Genomic DNA, 17,890 nt, shown 5'->3' with positions numbered 1-17,890 from the left:
CAAATTGAAGAAGAAAAGCAGACAATCCAATATAGGGATCTCCACAGTTGAATCGATGTACAAATCTCTTATTCTTCTCTAAAAACTGAACCTAGGTTTTGGGTTTGAACCCCAAATCCGATGATGGTGATTAACTAGATGTTATATGTAACATCCATCAAATTTACACCAAATTTAAACTTTTAATTTTAACAAAAGAAACAAATAGTAATCGTTTTTACAAAACATTTCCAATCATTTATCATCAGAGTGTCCCAAAACATATCATAAGGATGAGGAGCGGTACGGTCACGCCTTCGCCTTCCCTCGATCTCCTGAAGTACCTGAAACAATAAACTGAAAACTGTAAGCCTGAGGGCTTACTGAGCTACCCCCAAAATACCAATACCGAACTGACAGAAACCATGTCAATAATGATCAATCGATCAACATGCATACTGGGCCATCGGCCTGACTAGTCCGCCCTACTGGGCCTACAGTCTATCTGGATCTATCTCGAGCCTTCGGCATGACTGGTCCGCCACGTGGCCTACAGTCTCCCTGTACCGCTTATAGGGTATGTTGGCCTTCAGCACAAAGCAGGACCGCCTCAACCCAACCCACAAGGAAATAAACATGTGCGCATACTATCTTAGACAAGCATATACAAACATCAAGCATATCTATCTCACTGATCATCAATCATAGAATTCTCTCGTAACTAGAGCACCGACCTAGCAGGTCACTAACATACCAATCCCTACGGATCATAAAGGCATAACATACTGTCTCCCCTAATTCCAATCAGACAGATCATATCACATGTAGCATATTATAACAATAACAACTAAAGGGTCGACCTTGGTGCCGCAGACCCTATCGATATAGTGATGATAACTCACCTCGCAGATGTCGACTCGGAAGGTAGCTCCAACTATCGGATCACTCATCACAAGCTCCACCACCTATAACCATGGCACAATATACTCATAAGTCCTTAGCCCTATAAGGCACTCCATAAACCAATAGTCAAATCCTCATTAAGGTCAAAGTCCTCGGTCAAGGTCAGCAGTCCATGTTGACCTAAACTCGCCGAGTACACCCGGCTACTCGCCGAGTACACCCGGCTACTCGCCGAGTCCTTGAAGCACATTCCAACTCGTCGAGTCATCGGGGTGACTCATCGAGTTCCTTCGAATCCCGGTCAAACCTTAAGGCCACCCATCGAGTTTCCTCCTTGCAACTCGACGGGTATACACGCAAACATATCTTTGGCTAAAACCCATACGACTCGTCGAGTTATTATCACCAAATGAGGTCCGTAGATTGATTTAATCTCCTCATCCCACACACTGTTTGGAAAATTCTTAAATATCCACCACTACTTCCCCATTAGGGCTATGTTGTGTCTTTAAGAACTTTTCCCAAGAAATCCATGCCATATTTTTCGATTCCATATCTCCCCCCCTAAAAAAATAAACTCATCCCGATTTTTTAAGGCTTTTATTAACCTTAACATGAGGTTTATACATGGAAAATTATAGGGAACCAAAGTTGACTATAAATACGTTGCATAATGGTAAATGACCACCAAAGGACAATGTGGATGCTTTCTATTTTAAGAATTCCACCTGAAACTGTTCGATAATAGGATTCGAATGTGTTGCTCTTTCCATAGAAGCCTCTAAAAGAAGTCCTAGGTAGATAAATGGAAGGGAACCGATTGAGCAATTGAAACTTTGGGTCACAATCCTAATTCATAGTTTTGGGTACCAAAACCGAAGAGCTTACTTGTGGACATGTTCACCTTAAGACCTGATGAAACTCAAAGCATCTTAGAATTTTGATCATGTTCTTTGCATTTTCGATCGACCAAGTACCCATAAAAATTACATCATATGCATATTAGAGATATGATATGATCGGTCCTTGTTGTCGTGGTAGTTGAATGCCTTCAAAGATACCCTTTTCTTTTTCCATTTCCAACACCATATGTAGTCCCTCAACTCAAGTGATATATAAGAATATGGATAAGGGTTCGCCTTGTGTGACAACCCTATATTTTTCAAATCAATGTAACATTTAAAAGTCAAATACAACGAACTATTTGGAATCAACGAAATTAGCTTCAAAAATAAAGTGTGCTAAAATCTAAATTGGGATGCATCAAATGTTAGATAACGTGCCAAAGTTTCCAAAAACATAAAGAACATTCAAATCCGAGTTATAACGAAAAAGTTATGACCACTTGAAAATCCACGACACACCCGGTAAAACATTGCTAAACGTAAAAAGTGAAATTTCAATAAAGTGCATATTAGCCTTAGGTATCTAAACGAAAGTCGTAGATTACGTTAAACCGTGAACGTGCATAAAAAGAACGCCCAAATTGGACTTCGTATGAAGAAGTTACGAATTTTCTAAGTTTCGTTACAGCGGTAGACATGTAAAAACTCGAATTAAAGATAGAACGATTTTTAGCCAATGCAGCCTAAACGAGAGTTGAAGGTCTCCACAATAGGAGTACAATGGTAAAAAGACAGACGAAAACAGACGTCGGATAAAGAAGTTATGGATTTTTAACAGACTTTAGTAGTCCCGGCCTACTAAAAATATACTATTACAAATAAATTCAAAACTAGCCGACGGAGTCTAAATGAAAGTTGTAGAGCATAGTCTCACCTACGCGTGGATATAAAAAACATGAAAAACAGAGCTCGTACGCGAAAGTTACGGAATTTAGAAGTTGGAAATACAAATTACGCCCATGTAATTTAGTGTACGCCCAGCGTACTCAGACGCAGTGTTGCGTCCCATCGGCCAACAGGCTAGTTAGGCTCGAGTCGTAAGCGATGACGACTCCGAAGTACGCCCAGCGTACCCCTAGAGTATGCCCAACTTATGGGGTGTTTCAGCACTATAAATAGAGTGCATAAGCCCCGAGTTTTGGCACACATTTCTCAACTCTCCTCTCACTCTTACACTCTCTTAAGCTCCAGAGACTATCCCGACACCCTTTATTCCATACCCGAACCCCGACGAAGGTTTTACGCTATTGAGATCCCCGAAGAATCCGAAGACATAGTTTTCCGCAGTCGATGTTCAGCTCGATTCTAGTCTCACTCTCTTCAAACCGAACAAGTGAGTTCATACCCCTACTTTTCACGTCTTTTTCATGTTTTAGGGGTGGATACAAGTGTAATACGAGAAAACATATCGCTTTATATAGATTTAAATACAACATCTATATTATTAAAATGCCTCGATATCAACATTTTACTTTGCATAAAAAGTTAGTATTTCATCGAGTTATTATCACCAAATGGAACACACTTTCGGAAAAACTATAATGGGTATAGTTTGCGGGTTATTCATTACATTCTTATGTAAACATTGTGAAAAATGAAATACTTTCATCCGCAATGAAATATAAACTTTCTTTTTCGTAAATCTATTTATACTAAGTGTTGTGAGATATTCAGCTTCAACGTACTCTCAAGTATGCATTTCAAATCCTGTATTATAAACCATAATCTCTTGGAGGGAGAGTGTGATACTTGCGTATAGATCTATACGGGATTGACAAGTCCGCACCTAAACTGTTAGCTACAGTTAAACTGGCAGGTCTGGGGTGACAAATATCATAACACTATAATGTCTGAAGAACGTTGTTACAGGCAGTTTGTGTCAATAGCATGATTATAAAACTCACACGAAAGTATAAAAATAAGTTTGATTTACGAGACTCATGAATACATTCAGTATTTACATTATTTTGAGTATAAATTCACCTTCATCATTTGAGCACGAAAGATACTAAAGCCCTCCAACTTTTGGGACTTTTTCAAACTATATGTAGAAAATATTGAATTTTCCGGAAACCACATTCACCTATTTTCTTCTAAAAGACATACATTTTTCAGTACAAAAACACTTATGAACTCACCAACTTTATTGTTGACACTTTTTCGAAAGTACTTGTATTTCTCAGAGAATCAGTAATACAGGTAACCACCAGCTTTTAGAGAAGGAACGCTAAGGCGTCTATTATTAAAACATTTAAAATCATCATATTTGTAATATTCTTTTGAAACATGTATTACGCAACAATGTAAGTTTTTGTTATATATATGATGGTTGTGTTACTTTCTTTACAATATTCAACTATTGTGGTACTACATGAAGTCACCCACCCCTGAATGTTTCCGTCATTCTAGTTTGGGGGTGTGACACCTTGTCTATCCCCCGTTCCATACATAATTTTGAAGTTGCAGATCCATGTATAAGCGTTGAGACCCTTGCTGACAATAAGCATCCATGAATCTATGTATGGAAGTTAACCCTAAAATCCATTTGTTGTAAGACTGAATCTAGGTACCTCCAGTTGAAGCTAACAAAAGCCTTCTCAAAGTCAAATTTAAATGTAAATGTCTTCTTCTTACATGTCTTTATCTATGTAATGACTTCGTTTAGAATAAAACCAATTAAGTTTCAGATTAAGAAAACATTAGAATTTCTTTGAAAGTGGCTAACTCGCACATATTTAAAATCTTACTCCTAAATCATACATTTGTCCACCATTAAAATTGAACCCTCAACCTTTTTTGGAGAGAAACATATTTTCAACACACATGATATTACCGTGTCAAATGCCTTTTGGTAAGAAAATATTAGATAGGTTTTGAAAACCAAGGGGTCATAATCATTGTCATTTTATCGTACATTTTTTTGTTTTTCGTACGTGCTTATAATTATAAGGTAATGATACAATTTATAAAAAACCAAATAGATATTGATTAAAATGTCACTTCACAACATTAAAATTTCATCAAATCATGCTCACGTTTTTTGAGTTTTGAAAACCAAGAGAAAACGTGGAGTTTTGTGAATCTCATTACGTTTCTCTTTTCAATTTGCAAAACGTCAATACAACATACATGTATATTCTGTCTTTAAGTGTGACGAATTCATGAACTTACACATATGCCACACTAGTGATTGTTAACTTTATATTTAATTATTATCCTCAGTTATCATCTAGTAATAATAAGTTCTCATTATTTACATCTTTATAGTAAGCAAGTTTCGTACCATTTACCAAAAACCCGTATTGGGAACTTATGTTTTCAAATTTAAAGTTTTTTTGGGACTAAACTGAAATACACACTTTTTGAGTAGCTGAAAAACATTGGTTCTAATTTTAAATATGAAAAATAGAATATTAATTATTAAAGCATATATTATAATTTATTTGGCATCTAACTTCGTATAAACTAAGGAAGTGTCCCTGCTTTACGGGGTTAGATTTCAATTCAACACAATCCAACCACTAATAAGGACATCAGGGCTCAAGCTAGAAATAAAAGTCCAACAATTGAAATTATTCCAAAACAACAAGAAACTTTCAACAATAAAACAGATTGGTGAATTGAAAGCACCTACAACATCAAAGATAAAATCATCAAAAAATTTGAAATATGAAAGACTTGTCAATACAAAATAGGTGATTTAAAGATGACAACAAAAATGTGATATAATAGTAAAAATTGATTCCTTTTTAAACTACATTCAAAATACATTGCTATTTATTATCTCACAAAGTTTATCTGATAATTTTTACCTGAGCATTAGTTATGGGAGTTGCACCAGGGTACTTTACAAAGAACTATTTATCATCCTGGAGATCTATATAGCAAGGGTAAAATGGTCATTTTCTCACATTTAGACATTAATTTATTTATTAACTCCCCGAGTTTGCTATAATCCTCTTGTCCTGTTCAGAGAATGTTAATTTCTCACCATTAATATATTAATTAATAAAAAATATTATAAAGTTGATAGATTTTTAATTATCTATAAAGATTTCATAAGTTTACCAACAATATCACACAAGCCAAGATTCACAGTTGCACCATTGACAACCACATTGGCATCCCCAATCATCATCTTCTCCCATTAAAAAAATTCAACCATACCTCAAGAATGGTATCGATCTGATTGATAAGAGTGATCCAAAAGTGCAGAGATCTTTCTGATAATTGACCTTAAGCAGATATATAGTATTTTGCTTGATGAGTTTCCATGAGTAATTTGATGATTATACTATGAATTAAAAAATGTAATCATGTGGAGTGTAACTCTGAATGAAAACTCCATACAACAGAAAATCAGGTAAAAGGGTAAAATTGGAAGAAAAGAAAAACCAAAGCCTGATATTTGGAAAATACATCATGGATTACCTGCAAACTGTTGGTTTACTTGGCCATTGTAAATTGGATGATTAAATCTACAATTACCACCAGAGATACACACACCAGCTCTTAAATATTGTATGCAATTAAATACACCAAGCCATCCTAATATGTCATTGAATCGGAGTATGTAGCTTCTAAAATCCCATAATTCAATTTATATATAAAGAGGTTTCACATAATTTAAGCTAATAAAGCCTCTCCGTCATACAAATCAAGGAATTTATGGAGATTCAGTTAATTAATTTAAGATCAGTTTCAAGATTCAGAGCACATAAACAGGGAAAATTTAGGGATGATACGCACTAGTTGTGGACACAAATTTATAAAATGGTTATGGTAATATATTGCAAATACAAAAAATTGAGTTCAAGAGATTAACCTAGAATGCAATGAGCTGCAAATTGATTAAGGGGTTTAATTATTTACATTTTATATTAGTTTTTGTATATAACAAAAGGATGAAAAGATTGTTTTGCTTTGGCTGATTTGAATAGTTCATCAATGAGTTCAGATAAAGTTGGATATGCATGAAGCCATGAACAACATAGTTTTTCCTACATGATCCAAGATTGAAGAGAATTTACTTTTACTTTTTTAATAAAAGGAAACACCTGAAAATGTGACAAAAAATAGAAATGTACATGTAAACGTGTTCCCAAAGCGATTTTATTTGAAGGTTCATGGATGAGGTCAGCAGCATGCATTTCAAATGTGCAGACCCAAGGGTCTTTCATCTGTACAAAAAAGAAAATTTATTTAACCATGTGGAACATAAAAAAGGACATTTGCGTCTTTTTGGATAGAACATACAATGCTATAAAAAAAGTAAAATTATTTCACGATGTGGAATATGCTATAAAGTAGAATATGCATACATTCATTGATTAATCATTAATTATTATAAAATAGTAACTAACTAATTGTAAATATTAAAATAAAATGTTACTGAACTAAAGAGCGAAACCTGAGGTAGGTTTGCTGGCCACCACATCTCCAATGGATCAACCAAATACCTTCTCAACATTCATGCCCATCCATACCCTGGGTTTGTGGCGTTGATACCGATCGTCCTGGTTCCTTTTCACTTATTTCCAAGCTTTAATAGATGTATACTGAAAAAAACCAAACGAAATTGTAAAACTTGGCAACAAAAAAACACGAAGAAATGGGTAAAGTAGCAGTTCTTTATTTCTATTTATATAAGGTTTTTTAGTTGAAGCCATTCCAGACCTGTTGTCAATTAATTCTGGCTGGGATGGTGACCGGAAGGTAGCTGCTTTAGTGTATGTGGAAATCATAGAGGAAACGAACTGCAATCGAACGTCGACGATTCCAATAGTAGTATCGGTGGTGTTGTTATTGGGTTCTTTGTGAAGAAACAAACATAATCCCCTAAATTGAACCCTAGCACATACCGACCTCTCCCACGATGGTTGCAGGTACTCTAACACATGATTGCCAGCACAAAGGTGTCTATTTCTACTCCTAACTTCAATACCAAGGGTTTTTTTTTCCATAAGAACTATGAATCGATTTTGTGCAGATGGTATGAAGAAGCGGTACAAAGTCTGACGACCTGTATTTGAGATCTCTGAAGAAGGTGAAAGAAGTTTGGGAAGAAATTCAGGCGGTGGACTGTGTTCTGCAACTGAAGTGATGCAATTGCGACCTTGATTCATGTTCCACCGGTTGTGGTAGACTAAGTTTATGTGTTGCATTGTATTTTACTTAAATTAGAGGGTACCTAATTGTATTTATCTAACCTATATATATTAGGTTCATATGTATCGTATCTTTGAGATAATCAATAATAACACACGGTTTGATTTGGTATCAGAGCCAAGTTAATCTTTACCTTATCGGCGGCATCCTCACAACAGCCTCTTACGCAAGATAAACCCTAATCACTGATCTGTCAAGAAACTTCATGGCGACCATTGCTGCTTTCACTACACAGGAGAAAACTTCTCATAATTCTCATAAATTCGCTTTTACCCTCACACCCACAAACTATGGGTATTGGAAGGCCATGCTAAAACCCTTTCTCGTCTCCAACAATCTGTTCGGTTATGTCGATGGTACAATACCATGCCCTGAGCCCAAAGTCGGCACAGGAGAGACAATTACAGACAATCCTAGTTACTCTCGTTGGATTTCTAATGATGCTCATGTCCGTATGATAATCATCTCTACCATCTCAAAGGCTTCCTTCCAGCATGTTCAGGGTACTACCTCACGAGATCTATGGCTACAATTAGAACGTGTTTATGCCCCAACCAATTCTTCAAGAGAGTATACATTAAAAACCCAGTTGCTAAAACTCACCATGAAAGGCGATGAAACTCCTCTTGTCTATCTTGCACGTGCACAAGAATATGCTACTGCACTTGCTAATATTGGTGAACCTGTTAAAGACAAGGATCTGGTTCTTCTTGTTATTTCTGGGCTACGTGAAGAGTATAACGGACTCAAGTCTACCCTCTTAGCTCGTCGTCACCCACCTGTTACCTTCATTGAGCTACATGCCCTTTTGAGTGATCATGATTATATGATAAATAAAAATCTTACTGCTGCCCCTGCATCACAGCCACATGTGTTTGCTGCTTCAACAGAAACATCACTCAACATTAACAATTTTCAAAGCCAACTTCAGTCTCTACAAAGCATGGCGTCCCAGCTTGGCTTCCAACTTAATCCGATTGCTCCACAAAGTGCAACTCCTCAAGCTTTCTATGCCTCACGGCCCCCAAACAACAACTACAGAGGAAATCGTTGAGGAAACTCGCGTGGGAATAATTCACGTTGGAATTTTCAGAATCGATCTCATGGTGCCAACTCAGGTCCCTCCAGGAAATTCTCTTGGGCCTCCACACAAAACACTGTATTTGGTCATTGCAACCGTTGTGGTATTGGCCATCTTCCATCCCAGTGTCCAAATAACCAAGATGCAAGTAACTCGTCAAAACCGAATTTGCAGGCAAATTTCGCAACCTTTGCTGACAATGTCTCTACTTCCGGCACTACTTGGTTCCCTGACACAGGTGCAAACTCCCACACCACACCAGATCTGTCCAACCTTGACACCTCCGAGTTCTATCGTGGTCCTGATTCTCTTCATGTTGGTGATGGTAACTCTCTTCCTATTCTTCATATTGGATCCTCAAAATGTTATTCATCTAATAAAACCTTTAATCTTTCCAATATTCTTCATGTTCCTAATGTCAAGAAAAATCTCTTATCTGTTCAACAATTTTGTCAAGACAACAATGTTTTCTTTGAATTTCACTCCTCTTTCTTTGTTATGAAGGACGAACGTACTCGCACCACTCTTCTCATGGGACCAAGTAATAACGGTCTCTACTCGCTTCATCTTCCAAGTTTCAAGTCTTTAACAAAGTTGGCTCTCACAACAACTAAAGCTTCCTCAAGAATCTGGCACCACCGCCTTGGTCATCCACATCAACGTGTTTTTGACACTATTGTTTCTAGTTGTTCGCTTCCTGTTTCTACAAAACATTGTTTAGATTTATGTTCTGCTTGTCAGTTAGGAAAATCTTCCAAACTTTCTTTACCTAGTTCATCTTTTCGAAGCAATAATATTTTAGATTTAATTTATTGTGATGTTTGGGGTCCCTCACCTACTTTATCATTTTATGGTTGTCGGTTCTTTTTACTTTGTGTTGATCATCACTCTCGCTATATGTGGTTTTTCCCATTGACACATAAATCTGATGTTTTTCAAACTTTCACTAACTTTGTCAAGATGGTAGAACGACAATTCAATACCAAACTCAAAAGTGTTCAAACCGATTGGGGAGGGGAATTTCGCAATCTATCTTCCTTTTTCTCATCACTTGGGATCATTCATCGTCGCTCATGCCCTCATACTAGCGAGCAAAATGGTTTTGTTGAGCGACGTCATCGTCACGTGGTTGAAACTGGCCTTACTCTCCTTGCTCATGCCAATCTTCCCCAACAATTTTGGCAGTTTGCTTTTGAGACAGCCGTGTATCTTATCAATCGCTTACCATCTCGAACCTTATCCAATAGATCACCTTACCAACATGTCTTCAGTCGAAAACCTGACTACACCTTTCTTCGGGTTTTTGGATGTGAATGTTTTCCACACCTTCGCCCGTACAATAGATACAAAATGGATTTCCGATCTGCTCCTTGTACATTTCTTGGTTATAGCCCACTACACCATGGTTACCGATGCCTTGACACCTCTACGGATCGAATCTACATTGCTCGCCATGTTCGATTTAATGAGAATGTTTTTCCGTTCAAACGCCCACCTCCTCCTAGTACCACTCCTGCCGCTACGTATGTTTCATCTCTCCCAAGTTTTGTACCCGATCCTACTTTTACTACTACTATTGACGACTCACCTCCAACCACACCTCCTGCATCTCCTATAACTACTCCTTTGGCAGCATCGCCACCTATCACCACAGAAACTACCTCGACTGAGTCGTTTGATACCTCTCCTGATGCCACGCCACCTCCTCCTCCACGCACCCGTCCCCCACATTTACGCCCCAACCCAAAAACGGACTACACCTTATAGCCCCTCGGCATATCATGCTACTGCTTCTATTACCGAACCTACCTCATTTTCGGTTGCGAGCAAATCTCAGGAATGGCGGAATGCCATGTCAGAGGAATACACTGCTCTTATCAAAAATGGTACTTGGACTCTTGTCCCTCCAGTTCCTCATGCCAACATCATAGATTCCAAATGGGTTTATAAACTTAAGCGAGACCCCGAGGGCAATATTTCTCGCTACAAAGCACGACTTGTAGCAAAGGGTTTCAAACAACAAGCGGGTGTTGACTATCATGAAACTTTTAGTCCTGTGATCAAAGCCACCACAATTCGGGTTGTCCTCTCTCTTGCTGTAACTCAAAAATGGTCAATCAGGCAATTGGATGTTCAGAATGCATTTTTGCATGGTGACTTAAAAGAAACCGTTTACATTCGGCAGCCACAAGGATTTGTTGATCCTTCTAAACCTGGTCATGTGTGCCTTCTTCACAAGTCTTTGTATGGTCTCAAGCAAGCTCCACGAGCTTGGTTTCAACGCTTGTCCACTGTGTTGCATCGCTTTGGTTTTTCGGGGTCTCGCACTGACCCATCTTTATTTATTCTGAAAACAGGTCGGACTCGAATTTACATTCTAGTCTACGTGGATGATATCATTATTACTGGTAATAATGATGCGATGATTGCTCACCTCATTCAACAGTTGGGTTCTACTTTTTCCATTAAAGACCTTGGTCAACTGCATTACTTCTTGGGCATTGAGGTCGTTTCTCGTAATTCTAACCTCATATTGTCCCAATGGAAGTATATTTTGGATATTCTTCATCGTTCGGGTCTCAAGGATTGCAAACCGGTCCAATCTCCAATGACCACCACTCAGGTCTTATCTATTGGTGACAGTCCTCTCTTGCCAGATCCGACTATCTATAGACAACTTGTTGGAGCTCTTCAGTATGCTAGTATCTCTCGTCCTGACATTGCTTATGCCGTCAACAAAGTGTGTCAATTCATGCATGCTCCTACCGAAAACCATTGGTCCGCTGTCAAATGTATCTTGCGGTACTTACAGGGCACGACTGATTTTGGACTTCTCATTAGGCATGATTCGGGTTCCTCTCTCCAAGCCTTTACGGATGTTCATTGGCAATACTCTACATTTGATTCTTTACATGCCTTCTCGGATTCAGACTGGGCAGGATGCCCTGATGATCGACGTTCCACGGGAGGATTTGCTATATATTTGGGATCGAACTTGATCTCATGGACTGCCCGCAAACAGCGTACTGTCTCAAGATCTTCAACCGAGTCGGAGTACAAAGCCCTTGCAGATACGGTGGCTGAATTAGTCTGGTTGAAAGCTCTTCTCCATGAATTGGGAGTTACAGTTCAACGTCCTACACTTTGGTGTGACAATCTTGGTGCTACCTATCTAGCTGCTAATCCGGTTTTTCATGCTCGCACCAAACATGTTGAAGTGGATTTTCACTTTGTTCGTGAACGTGTGGCTTCTTGTCAATTATGTGTTCAGTTCATTTCTACTGCTGATCAGATCGCTGATGTTTTTACCAAACCTTTGTCTTCTCAAAGATTTCTCTTTTTACGCTCCAAGCTACAGGTCGTTCCCCGTCCTTAGCTTGCGGGGGAATGTTAGACTAAGTTTATGTGTTGCATTGTATTTTACTTAAATTAGAGGGTACCTAATTGTATTTATCTAACCTATATATATTAGGTTCATATGTATCGTATCTTTGAGATAATCAATAATAACACACGGTTTGATTAATAGCAACAGTAAGTGTCTCCGACCGACCATTTTTCCGATTTCTGTTTTCAACACACGCACACAGCTATTGATCTGTTCTTGAGTATAACTTGTTTAAATCCGAAGATTTGATCTTGTATTTCTGTGGATACTAAATGAAAATGGTAAAGTTCACCAAACTATGGTTACACATAAGCATCAATCGATGATCCGACACGATCTGAACTTATATTTCATCCATTTTGTTGGTGTGATGATGCAGATAAGAATGGATGGCAGTTAGTAGATTGTTGGATTATAGAATAGGAAGCGGTGGGGAACATCAAGAAAAGTGTGTATGGGCGGTGGGTTGTTTGAGGAGATAACACATGGTCATGACGTGTTATCTATTATAGAGATAAAATCAGATAAATAACAAAAACAAAAAAACAAAATATAAAATATAAAAGTGGTCAGAAGCAAGTATTGTCAATCTGGTCCAATATATATATATATATATATATATATATATATATATATATATATATATATATATATATATATATATATATATATATATATATATAAATGTGAAAGTACCTATTGTTCATAAAATGTATCAATATATGTCTTATTTAAGTATTTATATATAACATTCCACCAGGAAAATAAAAACATTTAGAATGCGTTTGGTTGTTGAAAATTGTTTTCATTTTCTAAGAAAATGTTTTCAGAAAATAGAGTTGAGTTCTCATTTTTAATTTTCAATGAAAATTTTAGAAAACATGTTTGATTGAAATCGGGGGAGTTTTCATTTTCCATCTTAGAAATTTGGAAAATTGTAAAAATCACTTTTCTAATTTACAAACAATTTGGAAAACTGAAAATTTCCATTTTCTTGGAAATTTTTGGAAAACTGAACAAATCAAACGTGTTTTCAAAATTTTTGTTTTCTTGAAATTTTTTCCTATAAAACTGGAAAATTTTCGAACAACCTAATGCACCCTATAATTTGACATGACATTTACCTATTTTCAGTATTTGCAGCGTATTGTAATATATTCTTATAGATTATAGTCCTAAACTAACCCAAGAAGAGGTAATATACTACAAACGCAATTCTGGCATGATTCTATAAAGGTCTATCTTCCAAAAACAAGTTGTCACAAAAGGGCTCTATCAAACTTCTTTTTTATCTATCAAGAAACTAGTCGACTTCATATAAGTCAACCCAAAATCAGGTCTAGTAAACCAAAGGATTTAATAATAAAGAGAGTAAATTACATGAATCGATCATGGTTTGGGCAATATGTATGTTTTGTCTCTATTTTTTATTCGGACCGTACGTGCGTAGTGGTTTTGTTGCATTACATCCATGCGAGACTTAAAATGGCTAGATTATTCTGATGTGTTTATTTTTTTTTTATAAGTTTTATGTTTTTATTATTATTTAAAGTTAAAACAATACGGTCTATCCCTGTGAAACAGTCTAATTTTTCACTTCTTTATCTAGTGGTGGAGCTAGATGGGGCGTTGGGGGTACTACAGTACCCTCAAAAAATGTATATATATAAAAAAATATATTATTTGTAAACATGTTTCATGTTATTGTACACTCAACTAAATAGATTATAACATATTTTTTAATGTCTGATATTAGATACCTACAATATATCTACCCCATATCAAAATTTTGATTCCTGCTCACATCCTTTCTTCACTTTCAAAGACCACTACTTACAACCACCAAAATGGAGTTCTGGAACCGATATCTTTAGAACCATTGATTTTTGAAAGATGAAACAGAAAACAAAACAAAAATAAACAAAATGGACTTCAAACACATATAAACCCGAAAAATAGATTAATTTCATCTTCAAAAACCTATATCGAACCACAAATTCTAAATGAAGATGGATACGAGAAACTTAAGCCACATGAAAAGAATCGTTGTTGATTTGATTTTCAGAAATCAACTCCTACTTGCCAAAATTCATTTTCGGAGCTACTTCCGACAAAAACCACATTTCCAGACAACTGAAACGGTGGTGGATTTCAGAAATCAATTTCAGATAGGTTTGATTTTTCAAGTTTCAGATAAAAAATCGATTGTGTTCAATTTTGAATATTTACATTATATATATATATATATATATATATATATATATATATATATATATATATATATATATATATATATATATATATATATATATATATATATATATATATATATCATGATTAAATCTGACACTTTAACATGTTCATGCCTGTTATCCTGCTAAAACTATCAAATAGAACCCATAAACTATGGTTTTAATTGAAAAAAATGATTAGTCAAAATGTTGGTTTTATTTTCAAACTAACTAATATAATTTAAGTTATTTGTCATAAAACCATGATTTATGTACGGTTGACTCTAGCCTCATTATGAGACTTGTTTAAGCATTTTGGCATCATATTGGGCTTAGTTGGTTCTGGGCTCATTCATAGGCCACTTTAAGTCATGTGGATTTGATTTGATATCATACATTTGAAATAATTTTCTAAATCGTAAGTTGTAATATTTCCTTTTTATTTATTTTTTTATTTTTTGCAAAGTAGTCATACGGCCATACCGTTAGGTAAATTTGTATTGCGATTCATCATTTGTTATTCAACTTCTAGTGTGAATATATCAAGCAGCTCAATAATTATATATTTATATATAAAAAAAAACATAAGGTAGTTTTTGTAGTAATTATGCACGAAGCATGATGGACAATACATATAATAAGAAATACTCGCGTTGATCTAAAATACTTTTGGTCCTATTTTTTGATAAGTTTATTATAAATGATTGGTATTAGGAATGATAATCGGGTTGGGTTCAAATTGGCAGGTCACAGGTTAACAATTAGAAAACATAAACTCAAGCCAACCCAAATAATATATGGGTTGGCAGGTCAAAAGTTGGTGGGATAGAAACCTCAACCCAACTCAACCCATATAACCCGTTTAAGTATATGGGTTCGCGGGTTTACAAGTTAGCGGGGTCACACAATCCATATAACTCATTTAATAAATAAACAATGCACTTTCAAAAGTGAAGTTTGTTTTAACATAAAGTCATAAAGCAATTAACATAAAAATATGTTTTCGACATAAATTCATAAAGTCATTAACATCTAACATAAAATTGAAAAATAAAAACATTCATACAAGATGAGTGCGTTTTTCGTTCATGACTTGTAAGTATCTATTAATGACGACATGTTTTTTTTTTTTTTTTTCTTTTTTGATAGGCGTCGCAGACACACACTAGATACATACGCATATAGAAGGAATACAATGATACGAAATATTACGAATACAAAAGGATATCAGATTTGATTAATAATTAAATATATCTATTTTTTTAAATGTAATATATATATATATATATATATATATATATATATATATATATATATATATATATATATATATATATATCAAGGTTGTCAAAATCGGGATCCTACCTAGGATCGATTTTGGGTTTGCAAGATCAGGATCGAGATCTTAAGATCCCACAAAATAGAATATAATTTTAATTTATAATATTTAATCATGAAAACTATTTCAAACATTTAGTTTTTCATTCAAAAGTTATAAAAACTTCAAAATATTAATCATAAATCACAATAAAAAATGATAAATGGTAGATTGGTAAAGGATAAAAGGCATAAAGTGGTAAAAAAAAATCATTTGCAAAAAAAATAAATAAATAAATAAATAAATAAATAAAAAATAAAAATAAAGGAAGGTAGGATCGGATCGGATCTCGATCCTACGATCCTACCCCAAATACGATCATTTTACGATCCGGATCGTTTTTCATACCTAGGATCGTAGGATCGTACGATCCTACGATCAGGATCGCGATTTTGACAACTATATATATATATATATATATATATATATATATATATATATATATATATATATATATATATATATATATATATATATATATATATAAGTTGGTGGGTTCACGCGTGAACCTAAATAGGTAACCCAACCCAACCTATAAAATAAATGGGTTAGCGGATTATCGAGTTGACGATTTGGCGGATCAAAAATCTCAATCTAAACCCGTCTATTTTCGGGTTGAGTTAGTATCGGGTTACGGGTTTTGATCGAAAGTTGTCACCTAATCGGTATGTCAAATATGATCATAAATTTATTTTATTACACTATAATATAATATTATGAATAAAAGGTTTGGAGGTTGAATACATCAAAAGACATTTGTTGTAATTTTCAGCACTTTTTCTTATACTATTATTTTTCACTCGTTAAAGATAAAATATAATTCAAACCAGCTTATCCTCGTAATTCAAACGAGTGTATTCAAGAATATTCAAGGATGGTGTTCCTTGGGCGTTAACAACTTTTGTGGTTAATTAATTGCTAACAGTTGAGTTTGAGATGTTGATTGAGAACATGTTCTTTGAAAGCAATATTTGATATTTTTTATGATATTTCGAAATCTTATAATATTAATCATCGTGTTATTTTTAATTTTGTTGTGGATTAAGAGTGCGACTTGTGCGTAGACCTTTTCAAATGTTGATCCAAACCGACCCGCAACCCGTAGGATTTTAAATGATTAAACTCATACTCTTATCCATAGGATCAACGGATCAACCCTTTTACCCGACCCATTTACAATATTAAGTTTAGGCCATAATTATACACTAAAACACATATGAGATGATCACCAAAACCAAAAAACATTCGTTCCAAAATAAACTTCAATTATAGTAACAACAATTAACAAACGATTTCAAATTTTCAATATGTCGATTTCAATACAATAGCACACTTGATTGTGGATTGTGGAATTGTCGATCACTCGATTGTAGTCTTTTCTTCTTGTTCTTGAATGTTTCAATATGTCGATTTCAATACAATAACACACTTGATTGTGGATTGTGGAATTGTCGATCACTCGATTGTAGTCTTTTCTTCTTGTTCTTGAATGTTGAATATCGATTGAAGCCTTTTCTTCTAAAACAATGTATGTTAGAGTCGATTATATTGGGACTTAGGAGTCGATTGAATTGTGAAGTGGAACGACCAACTCCCTGAACATGTACATTGTGAAGATTGATAAATGTATTATAACTTATAAATAATAAATTCATACTTTAAATTTTTAAACGGGTCAGATCATAAACAAATCGATAAATAGTGATTCATATACGACCCTTTTAATAAAAGGGTTAAAGTGTACGGATTGTTAACGGGTAAATGAATCATAAAATATGATCCAAACCCATTAACTTTGCACGGGTTTGAAGCGTATCAGGATCAAAATCCACTCCATTGTTAGGACTAGTTGTGCGG

At 35.2% G+C, this 17,890-nt stretch overlaps 1 long non-coding RNA gene across 4 annotated transcripts; it reads right to left on the bottom strand.

Moving 5' to 3' along the window:
- Positions 1-5,171: 5,171 nt before the first annotated feature.
- Positions 5,172-7,952, bottom strand: LOC145035067 (uncharacterized). 4 transcript variants are annotated; one of them, XR_013678300.1, is made up of 5 exons: positions 7,464-7,588; positions 7,198-7,345; positions 5,856-6,967; positions 5,600-5,752; positions 5,172-5,417 (listed from the first exon to the last, which is right to left on the bottom strand). It is a non-coding gene; the product is annotated as an uncharacterized LOC145035067 (long non-coding RNA). The 4 variants fall into 4 exon arrangements; XR_013678301.1 differs by lacking the exon at positions 5,172-5,417 and having other exon boundaries at positions 5,471-5,752; positions 5,856-6,265; positions 6,875-6,967; positions 7,464-7,952; XR_013678303.1 differs by lacking the exon at positions 5,172-5,417 and having other exon boundaries at positions 5,471-5,752; positions 5,856-6,022; positions 6,875-6,967; positions 7,464-7,946.
- Positions 7,953-17,890: the final 9,938 nt, after the last annotated feature.

This window comes from Lactuca saligna, chromosome 3, assembly GCF_052625555.1.
Source record: "Lactuca saligna cultivar CGN05327 chromosome 3, ASM5262555v1, whole genome shotgun sequence".
Taxonomy (NCBI): Eukaryota; Viridiplantae; Streptophyta; class Magnoliopsida; order Asterales; family Asteraceae; genus Lactuca; species Lactuca saligna.
This window is presented reverse-complemented; position numbering and strand designations above follow the sequence as displayed.